At 36.1% G+C, this 16,963-nt stretch overlaps 1 protein-coding gene across 2 annotated transcripts in view; it reads left to right on the top strand.

The window, feature by feature from the left end:
• The window catches only part of DTNBP1 (dystrobrevin binding protein 1), a 71,673-nt gene that overhangs the window by 32,115 nt on the left and 22,595 nt on the right, over positions 1-16,963 (top strand). The window lies entirely within an intron of this gene.

Here is a 16,963-nt window from a genome sequence, read left to right as displayed (position 1 = left end):
TATGTTACGTCAGACAAATGCAATTTTTGCAGCTCAACTTGTTGGATGTACACAAGGATACATACAAATATCTGTTCTAAATAATATGCAATGGCTAGAAACTCTGTCATGTGTTATTGCTTTGTCTGTGGTGCATAGATGGAACACATTACCATATTCAGTAAATCTTAAATTCAGGCTTACTCTACCTACTAATGTTAATGTTTGATCGGCTTGACAATTGCTATTATCTTTTGCTTTGAATAGGGTGTGACTGTGGGTTTGTGACTAGGCTTTATTTATGAGAATGAAGTCAAGTACATTGACTTATGTCAATTAATTGTCTCTTGAAATTGAAAGAAGGGATGGAAATTTTTATCAGCTGCATTCCTTTTTGCCTTTTCAGATCATTACTATCTCATCTTTACATAATGCTAAAAAGGGAAAATAATAAAGCTAACATTAACAGACAAGCAACACAGATTATATAAAATGTCACTTTATCTGTAGCTTACCATAACAGCCCCTTTTTTGATGGATTTGACAGCTTTCAACACAGACTAGCTCAATATAAAGCCAAAGATAACACTAAGCTCATTCCGTTCCCAAGAAAGCAGCTACTTGATAGTATCTGATCCTTGTGAGAATAATGAATCCTGGGGTTTTTTGTTCGTATTTATTAGGCATTTTCAGTGAGTTTCTGGAAGCCAGGAGGATGGTTTCCAAAGTTATTTCTCTTGGCTTCTTGTTTTTCCAACAGAGATTGTAACTTTATTTGGGAATAAGTATTTTACAAAGACAATAACTTTCATGGAAGAGGAGGGTGTTGTTAGCTGTGTGTTGACCTTGAAATTTATACCAAACTAAGTAACTGGCTCTATAATGGATACAGAGGCATACAGATTTCTAATACTAGTTATGAAAGGCTTGTCTTGGGTAGACGAGGCTTGTCTTGGTGGCCAAGAGGTTTTTAGTTTACTGTAAAGAGCAAAAATTGCAAACAGATGCCAAGAAAAAAGCCAAAGTCTTTGTACGTTTCTTCACTGAAAAGTTCAACTGCAGTCTGTGGCTAATGCAGCCAATGTCAATGGGAAAGGAGTAAAGTCTTGTGCTGGAACAAGGAAAGGCCGGGTTAGAGGATACTCGAGGTCCGTTGATCAGTTGGTTCAAAAATGTCCAAATTTATTCTACAATAATCAAAAGAATTGGCAGAAGCTATGGAAGGCTGGAAAAGCACAGCGTGACAGCTCTTTAAAAACAGGTATTAAACATCAGTCAGTCTAATTTCTGTGTTTTTTTGTACAACGAACTCATGGACAAGCTTGTACCTGACAGAAGAGAGAGGAGTAATAGCTAACAAACTTTCAAGAACAGTCATATCAAGCAAGTCTAAATTCTTTCTGCAAGATGACAACAGCATGCTTTAAAATAAATGATAGATACCATATTTTGACTTTGCAACAACTTTCACTGTCTTGCGTGACATTTTCCCTGGAAATTAACGTTAAACTTCTAAAAAGCAGGTGCATGGCTGATTAGAAACATATACTTGGAGGAAATGTTTTTTATGGCTTCTTGCTTACTAAGTTGTTCTTTCTCAGATCTGATGCTACTCAGAATTTTTGTTGTTCACCGAGATTGTGAAATAAAGGTGATCATTAGATTGGCTTCAGTCAGTCTTTTGCCAGCCTTTTGGACCTTCAGCCAATTTCTGAGTATCTAGCATATATTTCATCAGCTGATTAGGAACATGGAGAGTAAGAGCTTCCTGGTCATGAAGTATTCATGGTTACGTAGTGACAGATGTTTCAGTTCTACAGTAGCTTTGCCCAGTCTAACTCGTGGCTCCTTCTTGCATTTTTCTGTTTGAAGCTGTTTCCAAGGCTTGCTAGATTTGTGCAGAAAATGTTCTGTCATTAGATTTACTTTTGGTTGATGAAACATGCTGAAATAACTCAGTAGATGGCCATAGAAATTCTGTCACAGAAGTAAAAGGCAGCAGCAAGAGCAGGAAGCATGTCTAAGTTACTACTGTAACACAGTCATCTAAAAAGCAAGTACTTCTAGAGGTATATTACCTAATACCTTTTAAGGTTAAGGTGAGGCAGTATTAGTATCATTATGTAAAGTTTTTACGATAAGATCTTATCTTGTTTATGTCTCTGGTTTGCTATATTCAAGAAAGATTGGTTCCATCTGAAATATGTTAAGTAGTTGGGTAGACGATTCTTTACATTTTTATATTGCAAGTATAGACTACCTCCACAAGTGATTCATCCTTGTATAACTGTCCAGAGTGAAATGAGTTCATAAAATACGCAGCGTTTGGGGCTAGGAAAGAAGAACAGTTTGAAATACCTTTATATACTCTTGCATCTTTCAATGTGCAGATGAAACCATTTCATAATAGTAACTTGTTATTTATGAATTTGAATACCATATGCTAAAAAGTATTGGCTTACAGATTAAGGATGGTAAATGTGTTGCATAAAAATGTGTTTAATAAATATATAAATTCATTCTGTCTGAATCTGCAGAAATTGAGGTACCACAAAATCATTCCTTAAACATGTTTGCCAAAGGGAGTAAAAAGAGGATTGTATGCAAGTTTTTTAGTGTCCAAATGAACTCTCACGTTCACCAGTGCTGAGTTCTCATGCCTTGCTCGGGATATAAAGTAAGTTTTACTGGAATTAAGAAGCTGAATGGTATAGTCTGAGGGTCAAAATAGCACAGCAGTGGAAACTTGAATTTAGTGATGGCATCCATCAATTTCACAACAAATACAGGAAAAAATATCAATTTTATATTGACACTGACCACGAGAATTCAGGTCTGGCTCACAGGGCAGGTGGGAAGCTTCACAGGTCTCAGATCTGCTTCAAAACTTTGCTTCCCTGGAGTTTTGTGTATGTGTAAATATAAATAGATATAGATACACGGGTGTGGTCTGGATGGATACCACTGTAAATTTGTGAAATCTTCAGATGTATAAACCTTAAACATTTTAAGTGCTCTTGCATACCTAATATTTACCAAAGACTTATTTTAATATTGAAATAAATTCAGCCTTCACATAACTAAAACAGAATTGTTTTTGGTTTCATTTAGATCTTCCTACTGTGTGCTCTAAGGTACAAAGTGGTAATTCATTGACCTGTTAAGTATATTCTTTGAGGATTCCAGGTGTCATCAAGAAGGGGCTCAAAGCTCAGTGTATATACCTGTTTGCAGCATTGAAAAGTATTGAGAATCTACTGACGCTCTTGCTTGTTGATGTTATTACCTTCAAGTATCATGAAATAAGTGTGTAATTCTATTTCAAGAAATGATTGTTCCTACCTTTTTCACGTTTGTATTACAGATTGTACTCTCTTTCCTCATGAAAAGTAGATTTTTCTTCCTTTTGCTTTAAGACTATTTACAGAGACATTCTCTTTTGTTGTTTGCTGTACCCATAGTGTATAGGGGCAGAACAAACCTCTGCAGTCTCTTTTCTTCTAACCTCAAGGGTTTTCTCTTACAATGTAAACCTAGCATATTATTTAATATTCTGTGATGCTGAGAAACTGAAGGTTAGAAGCTTTCCTGCTTCTTTATATTAAGCATCTCTCTCAGAAGAAGGCAGAGAGTGTGTGTGGTGTCCCTGTTGATACTGCTACAACAGTGGCATTTATGTACCCCAAGTGTGTGTGTGCACTAGGAGAAAACATCTTAAGGGTTGTCCAGTTGGGTTTTTTTAGTAATTTATCTTTCAGAGAGAAAAGCTCTCAAAGATGATAGATTTATGGATGAAAACATTAGGTATGCCATGTGAAGTAGCCTGCAAGTTTCTTCCTAGTGTGCATCGCTACCAATGTTTGGAGAACTGCTTGCAGGAGCTGCCTTATGCTCTGTGCCGTCCTCTCCTGGTTGAGGCTTATAAACCTGCTAAAAATAAAAAACCAAACACGTTCTGCTGTGGATCTTGGCAATTTCTTGCAATAGTAGAGTTTGTTTATTATTATTAGATATTTGTGTGTACATTTGGTTTTTATATTTGATGTATTGTACTCTTAGATAGTTTAGAAAGGATGTGTATCACTTTCATTTGCACAGCTGAGAAACTAGCAATTAGGTAGCAAATATGTGGTTATTTTCTCTTGATGGTTTCTCTTTGAAACCTTGTGCATTCATGACTGCACTGAGATCTGAAATCTTTCCACCATTCTTCTAGGCACATGGTAGAAATTTTTTATATATATAATTTTTTTTTAAAGTTAGTATTCCTTCTCTTTCAGTGCGGCAAGACTATGTAGTAAATATTTACAGAATACTGTTAATCTCTATAAAATGGAAGACTGAAGCAGGGCAGTGAGGTAGATAATGGAAAAAAAAATTCGTTATAACAGTAGTAGAATTGCCCAATGGTCATAGCATATGCTGCTGGGTTTAATTCAGGCTTTGTTAAAATGGGAACTGTATATGTGATAGATTTTAAAATTGCTTCTAAAAGTCCCTTTTTATTTAAAAAAATAAAGTTTAGGATGAAATGTTTTGACTTTATTTCTGGCAAGAAAACTAAAGCAATAGAGGCCATTTAAAAATCAGCAGCACAGTGCTTTTGGACAATGGAAGGTGGCAGAAACTTTGTAAGGGCAGATGCGAACGTAGCTTTGACTACTGAGTCATGCATATTTCTAAGCTTTAACAGGATTAGTTTCGTTCAAGCTCAGGGAAACTGGTCATATGACCATTTTCAGGACTTTGATTTACAATACAACAAAATATGTTTTCAGCTCTTTGCATCAGAGATCTCTCCCAAACAAGTCCTGATAAGTTTTGAAAGCTTTATCAAAATGCTACTTCTGAGAAGGAGGCTGGTGAAGTAAAGAGGTGTTTTTTCTTGCTTTTGTCTTATAGATGAAGTCATGGGGTCACATTTGATATGCAGATCTTTTGTCATCTCTCTTCATGCTTCTGTTGAAATTGCAGTTTTCCAGTTCTTTTATCAGTAGCTTAAATATGTTTGTATCTAAACTTTAATATCCTGTTTTTTTACTGTGCCTTCTCTAAGAGTACGTGATATTTGGAGCACTCGGTTGCCTCCGTCCTGTTGTTCTTTTTTTTTTTTTTGAAATCTACTCGCCTCAACAGAGAGTGTGTCAAACTGATTATTTTTTTTTCTTCCAGTCTAGGGATCCCCTTTATGATGCTTTATTCTCATGGCTGTCAAAATAAACAACAACTTCCCTAATCTTCGTATTGTCTTCCAGATGCATGGGTATGGAGATGCAATGGAGATCTTTACAGCTCATGGTTGACAAAGCTCGTGCATTCAATGATGTAACTGTTCTAGAAGTTGTGCTGTAATTTTGAGCACACAATCCTTTATGTTTCTTCTGAGCAAGAGTAGATGACGTTGTGGTAGAAAATCATACCAGCCACATGGAGTTCATTTACTTCAACAGTTCCAAATATACTAGGAACATTCAAGGTGTTTCATTACTGCAAAGAATTTTTTGTTGACAAACTGAGTCCATAACCAAGTTGGTTAATAATGAAAGTTGTAATTTAATGTTTTATTTTATGATTTTGCATTTCAATGACTCATTTGAATAGGGGAGGGAGGATGTCTTTGGTTGGGTACCTCTTCTAAAACATGCTGTGGGAGACAGGCAGTGCTTCTGCTATGAGTGTTTCCTGTTTCGTTTAGAATTTCTTTAGGTGACCATGGTCAAAAACTTCAATGTTTAAACTGTGTAGCATGGATATAAAAGAATTCAACTCTTATTTTGGCATACCAGGAAACGGTTGGGAAACAACTGCATAATTCTGTTGTAATAAAGCTAAGATGGAGTTAAAATTTCAAGCATATTCAGCTTTCAGGATTTTTACTCATTATTTTGCTATGAGCTGAAAATATTTTGATAGATTTCTAGTTAATAATGTGTGTTACTAACTTCTTTGCCATCCAGGCTCTGGGAAGAGAACCATGCAACTTTGGATGGCCTGTATTGTCTGTGTCAAGAATTGACCAAGGCTCCCATATATGATAACCATTCTCTTAAGAATAGAAGGGTGTGAGACTTGAGCACTGCTAGTCAAACCTCGAGTGAAAGGCAAATAAGTTTACTTAAGTCTTCCATTATAGTGCAATAGCATAAGACAGATGGAGAAGAAAAACAAATGATAAAGTGTCCTTATAGCAACCTTGCTTTTGATTTTGCTTTTTGTGTTTTCAAGTTTGCAGACTCTCACATTTGTATGATACTCAGGACACGTTTTAAAAGTTTCTATGTCTGAATCTAGCTACTTGTAACTTCTGTCCTCCTTTTTGCCTTCATTGAAATAGGTATGGACTTTGAGTCAAGCGTCTTAAAAAAATAAAATAATAATAATTATTTTTTTTAAATCCTTTTAAATAGAGAAATTTGGGGAAAGTTCAGTCTTGGTCTTTTACTGATTTCAGTCCTCCCCTGTAAATAATTGAATCTTTATATATCATAGAATGGTTCAGGTTGGAAGGGACCTTAAAGATCTCATCTAGTTCAACCCCCCTGCCATGGGCAGGGACACCTCCCACTAGACCAGGCTGCTCAAAGCTTCATCCAGCCTGGTCTTGAATGCTTCCAGGGATGCAGCAGCCATAACTTCCCGGGGCAGCCTGTTCCAGTGACAGATATTGGGGCAGATATCACCAGCACTGAGATGTAAAAGCTTTCAAATGTACATTTCTGTAGCCCACAGGTGGATGGTGCTGAGTTGCACACATCTGATTGTATTGGACTGACTTAATGATATACTTTCAGAACTTGTTCTTTGTAAGAATACATACCCGAGAACAGTGTAAGTTTTCAATTTTCTGTCTTAACAGAGATTGCTTGCCTCTTGCTGACCCCCTAAACGTGACACTTTTTTTTTTTCTGTTGACAACACTATTCTATTGAACATTAGGTGTAGTTGAAAACTTATTAGCTGCCTTTGACAAGACAACAAAACATTTGCTGGATTAAGTATTATGTCTGAGGTGATGCAAACTATAATGGGTAGTATCTTGTATATGCATTTATTTTGCAGATGACTGGAAATAAACTCTTTGCCTATTAGGTAAATGTCTACAAGTGTCAAGTCTTCAGGACAGACAGTATTTTCTATACAAGAAATACAACTTACCTTTCAATAGGAGGAGGGGAAAAATTATCTGCAATTCTGTCTTGAATAGCCACATAAGAACACCGTTTCCCATTATGCTTTGCCAAAAGGTGGACTGCACTGTCAACTGGATTAGTAATCTGTTACGATGGGTAATTATTTACCCTCTGCCTGTTTTTGATTAGTTTTCAATTCAACTGGTGAGGGAAAAACAGGGCTTCATTGATAGTGGCAATACAGACTTGGGTGGATCTTGATCAGTCATAAAATGGCACCCATTTCTGAAGTGGTTATGGGTCTGAATTTTCAAAGCTGTAAATAGGGAGTAGAGTTTCTAAGGAAATCTAAATTTTAGAAAGGGATGCTATAGAGATACCAGATTATTTATGGACAAACTAGATAATCAGATTTCCTTGGAAAAAATACTGTGTCCCCTTGCAACTCAGCTGACCGAAGATAGTTTTTCGTTTTGTCACTATTTCCACCCCAAACCTGGTTTAATGCTTTTTTTCACTTGTTAGTTATGTGTTTTGGCTGTAATGTAACTTTGCGTGTTACAAATTTGATAGTGCTGTTTGTTTGTTTGTAATCTCTTTGTTCAACTAGATCTCAGGATTTGATATGATGGCTGTCACCCTGCTAATTCTGACTGAGGGAGAATGGAGGCTAGGGACGCTTTTCTTTTTTTAAAAAATTCTGGTTCATCTACATGCATTTTAAGAGAATCTTGGTGGGTTTTTTTTTTAATGTGGCACCCTTATGCTCTTTCATCCTGCCTTATGTTGCCTTGTATTTTGAGGGAGCTAGTTTGTTTGTTTTTTTCGTATTCCAGTGTTGTTATAAGTCAAAAGCCCTTTCGGAGGTCAACAATTTTGACATCAGTGCAGCTAAAAGTGGCTCTTGGATGCGCAGGTACAGCTCCTGTTGGCTGCAGTCGAAGTTGGCCCTATGCTGGAGTCGGTCTTGCAGAGTCCTGGGTTTGTAGGGAGTGGAGGAGGCCAGTGTAACAATAGAGGTTTTCTGTGGCTATTGCCAGGGTGAATAGCTAACTGTGTAGATAATGGGAAAAAAGTTCAGGGGAACGTAAGTCCTGTCATACTCTGTTTATGTAGAAAAGAAAGCAATAAAAGGTGCAATATTTTAATTGTGTCTAATGTTTAAGTGATTGATGTGGAAAAAAATGGAAGCCTATTTTTCTGTGCAGCTGTAGCTTGAATTCATCCCTTAATTACCAAAGTTCAGACTGAAGGCAGGATTATTTCATGATTATTATTATTCTTTTAATCTTTCCCATATATATTTTTGGTGCTGTTTTCACCAGTGAAACAAAACCGATTTTTGTAGGCCCATGCATTCTTGGTAATTTTTCCTCTAATGATGATGATTAGAGACGTATTTGTTATATAATTTCCTCTCATCTGTACGCTGTGTTTTGAAAATTGTCATCAAGGGGCTTTTTAAAATGTGATCTTTTTAAGTAAAAGAAAGGAATTGTCATGGTTATCATGGTTTCCGGCAGCACTGCGCACTCTCCTAAACTGAAGAGGTAACGCGTGCCAGCATTCCAAATTCTAAGCAATGCCTTACAATTTCTGAAACATAAATGCACCGTTGTGTAACTGCAGCATCACCATAACCAAAGATTCTCGGTCATATGCTCTTCCTGTGATTTTTTTTTTTTTTGTAACTGTATAACCATTTTTTGAATTTTTGATGAAAATGTAGTCTGGATATGTAATACAAAAAATTCATTTTTCGTCAGAGAAGACTGCTCCTAATTTATTTCAAAATCACATCCAAGATTTTTAATATTTTATGTGTGAAGTAAGAATAGTATGTAATCTGGTTTGTGGGGTATCTGAGCTAAGCCACGTTAAGGAAAAATACTTTGAGGGGAGAGCCTTATGAGCACTGCCTAATAAAAAAAGAATTCAGAACCCTTCCTTACCTTTTTCTTGCTTCTAAATGATTTTCAGACGCTTCCAGCTCTCTGCCAAATAGACACATGCTGTAACTGCGTGTCATCGGGTGATAACCCGCCGGGAAGATTTCTCTCTTTCTCTCACCCCTTTATTTTAACAGCATGTGGTACCTTCCTGAATACATGCGTGCGTTTCTGGTACAGCCCAGCTGCTGGTAGCTTGTGTTCAGGTTCTGGAAGGGCGCTGAGTTGAAGTATCCATGTGTATGCATCTGTGTGCGAGTGACCCATTGAAAACTGGCAGTCGCGGTATTACTGCTTTGAAAAAGCAGCCTTCTAGCATCGGTCTTTGTTCTGCATCAATGAAGATGCACATCCGTGGAGCTGCTTGGTAACTGGAGCTTTCACTTGACCAGTACAGTGTTTCTTTTTACTTGCTTATTTCTTACTGCCATGTCATCTCCGGGAGCCACTGAGAATACTCAGAAGAATTCATGTAGGTGGAACTTTATTATCGTCTTTATTATTTGTCAGCTTAATTTGCCAAGCTAATGTAAAATGCAACATGCAATTAAAGTTAGCTTAATTAATTTCCTGAGCTACCACCATTGCCTGATTTGTAAAGGGTGTGCTATAAATGAGAGGTTAATTATCAACTTGATTTAGCAAATTTGAAAGAAATAGTGACTTAGTGTCTATTTTGTCAGAGCTTTTGTTTATTGCTTTGTTTTTGTGTGTCACTTTGCATTATTGTCAAGGTAATATTAACTGGAATTAGTAAAAGAATACAAATACACAGATACCTTGTTAGCTAAAATTCAAGCAGACTTGTGTAAGGGTGGGGTGGTATTGGGGATGAGGGGAGACAGAGAATTATTATCTGAAGATAAAAGCCAAATACGGAATTCATTAGTATTGATGTAGTCATGCTAATTCTTAGTTTCCTTCAGATAAAATAATAAATAAATGATAAAACTATCTATTTTTCAATGAAGCAATTAGTGTTACTTACATCAAAATGGGCACCTATGTCATACAAAACAATGTTCTTAATAATGCAATTGATAACGTTTTTATGCCATTAATTTGTAACTAATGATATTTAGAACTGTACATTAATTGAAATAGAAATAAGACGTGAATTTCTGCTCTGATTCTTTTTGTGTGCTTTTATATAACCACTGAAAGAGGCTTTTTTCTGCTACCATTCATGTGGATTTTTTTGGTTGATGTCCAGAACAAAAAGATAAGAGTAAATTGAACTATTATATTATTTTAATAACCTGTTGGAGCATGCCTTTATCAAGGCTCCACCTATGAGTTGTTATTCTGACTGCTAAATTTGATGTTCGGATTAAATAACAATGTAAAGTTCAGTTGACTGTTTTGATTTAAATAATGCATCTGGTATGGGAGAACTCTTTACGTTTGTATTGATTAGAAATACTTCACTTACCAAAATAGTTGTTTGCCATAAATCTAGACAGAACCATTGACTGTTTACTGAAAAATGGCAAAATTTACCCTCTGTTCTGCTAAACGTGGTGTGACCACTTTGCACTCAAAATTGTCAGCTTTGCAAGCAGTATATATACTACTGGTATAATCCATTTTGTATCTTTAACTACTTTGTAAATATTGACAGAAGTTGTCTTTTTTTTCTTGTTGTTTCCTGAAATTGAAATGGAAGTATGGTGAATTGGGGGCACAGCTGTGAATCTTTCTTCTTTTCCTTATTTGCAATCATATCCTGGACAGTAGAATATGTATGCGAGGTGGGGGCCAACCTTGAAATTATACTTCTCTAAGGAAGTAAGAATATGGAATTGGAGAATATTTCTGAAATGCGAGCTTTAGCAGTATCAGTCCTCCAACTACTGCTGGGAAGAAGCAGCAGTAAGTAGAAGCTTTAGTATCAACATTAATTTTGGAAAGGTTAGCACCTCTATAGTAACGAGGATTATTCTAATGGGGTTTTTTAATCACATTTTCTTCCTTAGCTTGGTGACAGCAAAAAGTAATGCAAAACTAAAGATAGGCACCTTTTTTTAATGATAATCTGTTTGGTCACTATCTATGTAGTCTGAGGTTAATGACAAATTAAGAAATACTCATCTACCTGCTTTTAAAAAGATTGCTTCTCTCTAACAAGATCAGATATAATACTTTCTAGGGTGCTGAAAGACCAAATTCTGTAGGCTCTTGCGGCCTGTCACTGCATCTTGGTGTGAATGAATTTTTGAGCAGTTTTATAATGACAGTATTCTTTCCTTTGGCATGCTGCTTCTATTTTATTGTATGTTAGAAATGTAAATCTAAGTGCAGACATTTCATCAGTTTGATTTGTAGCAAAATAAAGGTACAGTAATAGATTTTATGCTTTTTATATTTCTCCACATGGCACTGTTTCTTTCTATAGTGGTACTATAAACGTAATACTATTCTGGTCCTTACAGTGTTCAGAAATAGTAGAATTGTTTCAAAAGCTGCAGTAGAAATAATTTATTCCTTCCTTATAGCACGTCCTTACATAAATCTCAATCCCTCCTTTCATAGCAGTGTGTTATTAAACTACTTGTTCTGCTTAGGTTTTAATGATGCAGAGAAAGGGCAAAAGGCTGAGGTGTGCATGTGGGCATGTTAAGAATTCCAAATGTTTCTCTACTCCTGGTCACTAAATGGAATAAAAATGTGGATATTCTGGGAAACAGTTCTGCCTGTTTTATTTGTGAGCGTTAGGTGTGCCGTGTTAAATTGTATCAAGGCATTAGAGCTGAAACAGTACAAACATAATTCTTCAATTTTATAGCTAGTGTGGCTTCCTTTTGGTGATTTATTTATTTTTACTGAACAGGTGAAATAATATTTTTTTGAAAATGGCATTGAATAATAAAAATAATGAAATACTTTAAAAGTGTATGTATGTAATATTTCTAAATTGCGTTATTTCCCATAGAGCGTGTGAGTTAAGGCTAAAAGAGGTTAAAAGGCAGTTTTGACTAATTGAACACATTGTTTCAGTGTTCATCACTTGGGGTACTCCTTGGATTAAGGTGAAATAGAAATCTTCTGGAGGCATCACTCAACCCTTTTTTCCTTTTATGTCGAAGCCAACTAATGCTGTTTTGACATTACATAAATGAGACTTGGTCAAAATGTAGTTTGCCATGTCTCATTTTAAATCAAACAGAAATGGTGCCATTTATAGGAATAGGTTTCTGTCTTAGATTATTATGTAATCAGTCCGGACCTCATGCGCCAACATGTCCATTGGCTCAGGAGGGTTTTAACTTGGATCGTAATCTTAAATCCTCATAGATTTATTATCTTTTCTCCTGTTATTGAGCATTAAAGGGAACAACCCACGCTTCATCGAGAAGACAACTAAAAATACATCAGTTGGGTTTTCAGTGTATCTTGTGCATTCACATGGGTAGGAAATGGATCTGGTGGTACTTGATAAATTCAGGTTTTGTGGCCCACTAGTAATGTGTGAATTGCAGTTTTGCAGACTCAGCTGTCCTAAGCCTTAATCATAGGTGTAATGTAACATTTTTAAAGTCTGTTTAACCAGACAGCAGAATTAAAAGGGTGGGCTTTTTACCTTTGTTTTAAAGAGCCCTAGTTAGTTGTCTGTGCTGTTAGTCTTGTGTACAGGGTAGCTTGTGGCACTTGCTGGAGAGCAGGGTCCTCAGGAAGCGCCTACAGTGTCAGTTTCTGACTCTAAAACCCGATGTGACTGGAGGAAGGCTATCCACGTTAGGGGTTTGGGTGACACATGTATTTTCCCTTTTTGCTTGTTGGTACATATTTAGAGGGTTTTGCTGCCAATCACTTAGTATCTGGTTCTCATCACACCCAAACGTGTTTTGGATGCAAAGCTGTGGGAAGACTTGACAGAATAGAAAGCCAAGTCCTTGGTTTTCAGCACATTTGGGGAACCATAACTGGCATGAAAGCTTCCGTTAGTTACAGGATGGAAAGAAGTCTAGCAGAAGTAGTTCCCCCTCCCCCTTCTCCCCACCTCCCACTAGAGTTCAGGGTGCTTTTGTACCACTGAAGATTTCTCCTGCATGTCAGTGATTTTTCAGTCTAGTTGTCTTAAAATTCATGAAGTGAAACTGAATTTGGTATATGGAAGAACTGTGGACTAATTCTACAACAAAAGAGAAAACAGAAAAGGTTTTATCTAGCACAGACCAAAAGGAGGATATATTTTACGTCATATCTCGTATTTTGGAAACTTTGAGGATTTCTGAGTCAAAAGAAATCTGACTATTTTAGAAAGAAAGTTGTAAAATGCAAGACTATGTGTAAAGTTATTTTTAATGAAATATTAATAACATCATGCACAAATTTCAGAATAGCCAGTATTGTTACTGTATAGTCCTCTTCAAGATTTCAACTGAGGAGATAATCATCATAAGACATTTTGATTTTAAGGTACTTTAAAAATAAACTCTTTTTGGATTGCCATTGTGAGTACTGTGGCAATTTTAACATGTATACTACTGCTTTTTGAATGAAAGATAGTCCAGTATGCTTCTGCAAGCAAGGTATTCTTTAAGTCTGATGCTTATGCTTAAGAAAGATACACATTTTATATATAATAAAATATGTGTGTGTGTATATATATATATATATATATAAAAAAATGGGTATCTTCCTTAAGCATAAGAAACATACTTATATGTATGCAATGTGTATCTTCCTTAAGCATAAGAATATATGTGTATATATATATAAAATTTTAGGAAACACTTACTAGGTCTGATTCTGTTTTGACTTGAATGTTCTGTATATTGTTTAGGCAGCAGCACGAGTATGAAGGTTAACTTTTGAGAACAGGTGACTTTAACAGCAGTCGTGAGGATAGGTGACTAACAGCAGTAAAACATGCAGAAAATAAAAACAATTGTATGGATTTTGTCCTCTGGTATTTAATAGCAAGCCAAAAAGTTCCGCAAGTGACAGGTTAGAGAGAAAATTGTTTAGGACTAAAACAATCCCTGTCATTAAGTCGCACTTGGGAAATGAACTATTAAGACTAATTCAACTGTGAACAAGATAAATAACATCCAAGGATGGATCAATCATGAGATTTCCAGTGGGCAGCTGCAAATGAGAAGAGGTGTTAGAGAAACAATTAAGTTATGGGAAGAGAGCTTATGGCAAAGAGACTTCTACATGTAAACCTGTTGAAGGAATTAGAGAAAAAAAATACTGAAAGGCCAGTGTGTGTTGCGGTGGGGGTTTTGTTTTGTAGTAATTAGTATGTCTCCAGCTAGTAGTTAATTGTGTTAAACTGTTCTAGTATTAATTCGGCAAAGAGGCTTTCTTAAATCCTATCAGCACTGAAAATACTGTCTGCCTCTGTTGTGATACTGTTCAGTCTTTTATTTTGTCTAGCGTCAGTTGTTTTCTGACTTACCCTAGTCATCAAATTACTGTGAAGGAGGAACATATGAGTATTTGAACAACTTTAACTGAAATCTGTTGGGCAGAGAGGTTTCTTTCATAAGCTGTTGGTTTTATGAGTTTCTTGGAAATTGCTCCTCTTCCATCTACAGAGGGTGAGAATTAATAGCTCTGTGGTATAAATTTAGTCATTGATGACTAACCCGAAACTTTGTTATATAAATGTCAATTTTGCCATGTTCTGTTAGTTGGATCCCTGTTCCAGTGATGCCCTTACCCGTCGTTCTTAGTTGCTAGTTTGATATAGAAGGCAATATGTCTGCTGGCTGCTGGCAAAGGCTACTGTAAAGAGTTCTGTATAAAGCCACAGGATTGTGTATAACCATTAACTTGGTTCAAAATAACAAGTCTGAGAAAAATGTGGGAAAGCTTTTTGATTTTATCATTGCCAGAAGACTTAACCACATCCCAAGTCCCGAACCCAATTTGGATTCCTTACAGATGACGGAAGCTCCAAATACCACTTACTGACTTTAAAATGCCCTGACCTCTAACTCAGTCTGGTCATTTCTGTGATGAATGTGCTTTTTTGTATTCTGAGCATAGGGGACAGGGTAAAATTTGATAAAAATAATGAAAATATGTCTGACCTGTTCATTTCCTTGTTAAAAATCAAATATTCCATTAAAAAAAATCTCTTATCTAAGGCAAAAATATGCTTTTTTACCCTTGATTTTCAATCCTATGCAGTATGTGATGTTTTCTCAGTTCTATGTTTTACTGAGCTCTGTGGAAAGCGTTAGATAACTTGTGTAAACATGAAGTTTCTGTACAACGTAGCATTGTTTTTAGAAGTGCCTGCCTTTTTTCTGTAAGTATGAGTTGCTGACTTCCCTCTCCATTTGTAAATGGAGCGTTAGTGGACATCACTGTGATCTCTTATGTCATGACCTAAAAAGAAAATTTAAAAAGCTGCATGCCTTCCCTTCCAGAGCCTTGGACAATTGCCAGAACTTTGCATTAAAGCCCACAAGCAGTGGTACTAGGACAGTTTTTGCCTTAAAAGATAGGTGGAGTTATATGCGGATCACCGAGCTAGCATCATTAGCAGGATGGAGACAGATTTGCTCTGACAATATAATGCGCTTTGCAAGCTTCTATTTTAAGAATTCTTTGCGCTGTGACTTTTTTAAGACTGTATTGGACAAGTATTTTGTTTCTCTTAGGAGTCTTACACTTCAGGAGGCTCCAAGTTCATACGCACATTGTTAAATTCTGCAAGTCAAAAGGCTTGCATGCCTACAGAAGTATTTTTCGTGACTACTTTTTAACATAGCTCTTTTATATTTCGTAGTTCAGCTGCTTCATATGGTTCTTTTGTACTGTTACCCCTTGGATAGGTGCAATCCAGTCTGTGTAACACTTGAGAAATAATTTATTGCATGACTTCTTATTTCATCTCTTTACAAAAATCTTGGAGTGATCTGAAAAATCTAGTCTTGCGTTCATTTTCAGGATGAGTGGAGCAGGGGCAGTGAAAGTGCAAATGGCAGGTCTGGGTGCTGCCTTACTTGATAAGCCTCAGATCTGACCTCCAGATCCCTTCTTGAATGAGAAGATAGCTCCGTTCCTGGGCTCTGACGGTTATTCTTTTTTTTTTTCTTTTTTTTTTTCTTTCCTCTTAGCATTGAAATAAGGATATCATTTGTAATGACTGAGTAGTTGAGCAGCTTGTGTTTTGGGAGGCAGGGAAGGAGTGGTATTCATTTGCTCTATCAGTTTATGTAACCTCAGTGACTCAGTGGATGTATATTATACTTCCAGTATTGCTGATTTGACAAGTTGACTGCTGCCTTTCTCTCAAATCTGTCAAATCTGTTCCTATAGGTGAATAAAGGTGAAGGGTGAAATCTTTTCAACTACCTAGAACTTTGGAAGAATATTTAAAACAAAATTAAAAGTGAAATGCCCTACGTTGATGTCTCTCTTTAAATGTGAGCAGAACTCACTATCTCCTGATCTAATCACAAGAGATATTTCCAAATAGAGAATCATCAGATGTGACCTATACTATGATAGGGTGGTTCACTGTAAATATGTGTTCTTCATTTTACCTCGGGATTTAGGAATAGCATTTCTTGATTTAATTTCTAAATACATCTTACTACATGTGCATGCTTATAAAATACAATCTCTCTCAGGCTTTTTTCTGATTTTTTTTTTTCCACCCCCTAGGCTGAGTATCATCATTCAATTTACTATTTAGAAACCATTAAACTGGTGTTACAAAAAGCAGGCCATCAGTCTTTAATAGCTGCTGATATGATTACAGTTTTCACTTTAAAAAATGGATTATAATAGCAGTATGCAAGTATATAATTTCTGACCTATTTTAAATGGTAAATGAAAACTGCTACCTTGCAAACTTCTTCAGCAAAATGCAATTCATTCTAATCCCCTAATACTTATGGTGCTCATATGTGAAATTATTCGTAATATAGTGAATACAAT

Source organism: Larus michahellis, chromosome 2 (assembly GCF_964199755.1).
Source record: "Larus michahellis chromosome 2, bLarMic1.1, whole genome shotgun sequence".
Classification (NCBI taxonomy): domain Eukaryota; kingdom Metazoa; phylum Chordata; class Aves; order Charadriiformes; family Laridae; genus Larus; species Larus michahellis.
The sequence above is the reverse complement of the archived record's forward strand: the minus strand, read 5'-3'. Positions and strand labels throughout refer to the sequence as shown.